General features: G+C 34.5%; 2 protein-coding genes across 6 annotated transcripts in view; one reads left to right on the top strand and one right to left on the bottom strand.

The window, feature by feature from the left end:
• LOC106881939 (long-chain fatty acid transport protein 6) overlaps positions 1-3,453 on the bottom strand; it is a 55,125-nt gene that overhangs the window by 4,884 nt on the left and 46,788 nt on the right. The gene's annotated exons all lie outside the window — the stretch shown is intronic.
• LOC106881941 (Golgi phosphoprotein 3 homolog sauron) overlaps positions 1-3,453 on the top strand; it is a 148,603-nt gene that overhangs the window by 107,309 nt on the left and 37,841 nt on the right. The window lies entirely within an intron of this gene.

The following is a 3,453-nucleotide window of genomic DNA, read 5'->3' as shown; positions in this document are numbered from 1 at the left end:
GAAGATAGGGGCAATAACTCTGAGCCTATTTCTGCCTGATTAGACTGCGTTAGGTAATACTGTAAGGGAAGGAGACAGGACGGGAGAGGAACAACTCTGGGCATAGTTCAGTGTTCCATTGCGAGGCAAAAGTCATTCATGTGTGTACTGGATCAATGGTTTGTGAAGAATATACACACACACACACACAGATTGGATAATTATTTATATATTTTGATGTGACAAAAAAAAAAAAAAAGATTTCTAAAAAAAGTGGGTTTGACAGCATTGAGGTATAACTAGATACTGGACCTTGTTTTAGGGTGTTACTTGACAATATTTAATAAAAAAGGTCACTTATTTCTTAATAGTCTTTCCTCAAAGAACATTTGTTCAGAGATAAAGAATGAAATATTCTGTCAAGTGCAGCTGCATGTTGTTTCAGTCAATTTTGGGTCAAATGACTCAACTGGTTTTGTTTCTTTTAAAGCCTGGTACTTCTATCAGTCTCTTTTGCTGAACCACTAAGTTACAGAGACATAAACGCATCAACATCAGTTGTCAAGCAGTGCTGGTAGACAAACACAAAAACATTAATATTGAGCAGTGAGAATGAGTGCTCAACATTGGTAGATCTTTCTTTTATTTGTGGGTTATGCCTATCCCTTTGTAGTGTTTGACTAGTTCCTCCTATGAAAGCCACTTCTATGAGTACAGGTCTTGTTGGAATTAATATTTCTAGAGGAGAGACAAGTAGAAACAGGGATTGAATATAAAACTGATAAACTTTTAATTCCTCAGTAAATCTTGTGTGATATAGAAATAGAAAACTACAGTTGGAAAGCATCCTCTTAGAGGTCAAGGTACTTGACTAGAATAGGCTCTCGTTCAGCTGAGATGCCTTGCTAAAAACCATTCATAAACTGACGGAAGACAGCACTGATGATTTTCAAAGAATTAGGCATGAATACTGCAATTTTCATTGGTAGTTGTGCTTAATTTTCGATCTAATGAGGCCTTCGTTTATAGAAAGTTGGCAGGGAGAGACTTGTTAAAAAAACTTTCTCCTCAAATGGTTTCTTGGAAAAATATGAAATTATTTAAAAATTATTTTGTGGCTCCAGTAGATTGTGGGGCCCTAAATTTGTAGCTTATGTTTAAGTCTGACAATGGACATCCCCTTTGACTTGAATCAATGCCAAGGACAATGAGTAAATGTATTTTATAAACAAATTGAAATGTTTGAGGAAGAAATCTCACAAATGCCAAATTTTCCTTTCAGTCTAAATTGGCTTTGAATTTTGGTGCAAAGCTTGCATTTGAGGGGTGGGGGTGGGGGTTAATCAAGTATGTTGATGCTAGTACTCAACTGGTACTTAATTTATCAACTTTGAAAGGATAAAAGGTAAAGTTGACCTTGGCAGCATTTGAACTTGGTATGTAAAGTCAGATGAAATACCACTAAACATTTTGGTTCTGCCAGTTTGCCACATCTGGAAATAGACATATTTCCATTGAAGTCCAGGCAGGACACTGGTTATATATATATAACAGTTGACCAGCCTGTAATCATTATTTGGAAAAATTCATTCAAATTAGTGATGAAGTGTCTACATGGTTGCTTGTTTTGCTAGAAATAACAGCTATTTCTCCCTTAAACCATAACATCTTAAAAAGATGTTCCATAAAGGAGTCTGGGGCATAAAATGTCTGAACAAAAAAAAAAAAAAAAAAAAAAAAAAAAAGATGGGATGGTCATAGTTGGAGTTCTTATGACAAATCTTCTCCGTTAAGATTGACCTGGACATAAACATCTTTAAATTAGACGATGAATGGAACATAGCAACAATTAGCTGTAAGTCTGAGTTAATTATTTTGTTAATTTATCAGCTTAATGGTGTTGCTAATTAAATACTCAATATAATTAATTAAATACCCAGCCTGGAACTAATTAACTAGTTACTCCCACTTTCTTAACCCCCCCCCCCACCTTCAAACTTATGGCATTAAAGAGAGCCGAGTCACAATGAAGACCTCGTTTGAAAAAGGTTTCTTTAACGAGAATCGAACAACAGCACCTGTAAGATGACATTTTGTTGGATTATTTTGGATTTCAACAGCAATCAAATAATTTAGAGAGAGAGAGAGAGGGGTGATAGAAAGAGAAGTTAAATTTTTTTTTACAGTAATTAGTTTTAAATAAGTTCACAGAAAGTTAAGTGTTTATACAAGAATCAACTCTCACACCTGTACACACACACACAATAAAAAAGATAAAAAAAGATATATAATATAAATTACTATAAACTCAATCATTTATAAAGAATTAAATCTTAGTATTAATTGTTTATTATAAAAATATTTATATATTTCTCTTTATTAAAAAAGAAAAAAAAAAAATCTTTTGATAAAAATCATAAGATTGGCATGAAAAGTGGAACATTGAGTAAATGGTTTTATATTTTGTAAAAATTCTGGTGCTGAAAAAAAGGTTTTTGACAAAGTGAACATTTTGATTTCGACTTGTTTTTGTAATTCTTGAATTATTTTACAATTTTGATGCTAACCAAAAATTTTGGATTCAGGAAACAGCCACAAGTCAGAGAGAGCAAGACTAACCCAGAACAAACTGAAATATCCATAAATATGCACACACACACTGAGTGTAAAAGACTAATCAATGGTCGATTCCGTTTGTCTGAGAGTTCACTGTTAACAACACTGGACTGTGGCCATGCCTTGAAGAATTTTTTAGTCAGATAAATTGACTCCAGTACTTATTTTCTTTTTTTAATGTCTAGTACTTATTCTATCAGTCTCTTTGCACCGAACTGCTAAGTTATGGGGATGTAAACAAACCAACATCCTCTGTCAAGCGGTGGTGGAGGACAAACACACACACACACACGTATATACAATGGGTTTCTCTCAGTTTCCATCTACCAGATGTATTTGCAAGGCTTTGGTTGGCCCAAGGCTATAGTAGAAGACACTTGCCCAAGGTGCCATGCAGTGAGACTGACCCTGGAACCATGTGGCTCGGAAGCAAACTTACCACACAGCTACATCTGCACCTAATTTAATCAGAAAATAATGACGATAACCCAATTGCACTAATCTTCTCCTTATTAATTTATTAATTAGTTTAATTACTGCACGTCTGTTTCTTGTTATTGGATCACTGTCCCACATGAAGAGAGTCCTCTTGTGCTGCCATCACTAGTTTAATGCAGTCATCAATGGTGCTTCAACAGATGTGGGCAGAATTCCATAATATTTCTCAAACCACTCCATTCAGTTGAGACAATAATGATTGACTCTGTTCATTAATGACCATTTCTCACAGGTCATTAACATTTGCTGCTTATCTCGTCTGTTGCTTCAGCTAAATAAAAGACTCGACAGTATATATTTATATATATATAGCTACACCCCTTTCAACTAAATATACATGTGTGTGTGTACATATACTTC

The sequence above is a fragment of the Octopus bimaculoides genome, chromosome 2 (genome assembly GCF_001194135.2).
Source record: "Octopus bimaculoides isolate UCB-OBI-ISO-001 chromosome 2, ASM119413v2, whole genome shotgun sequence".
NCBI lineage: Eukaryota > Metazoa > Mollusca > Cephalopoda > Octopoda > Octopodidae > Octopus > Octopus bimaculoides.
This window is presented reverse-complemented; position numbering and strand designations above follow the sequence as displayed.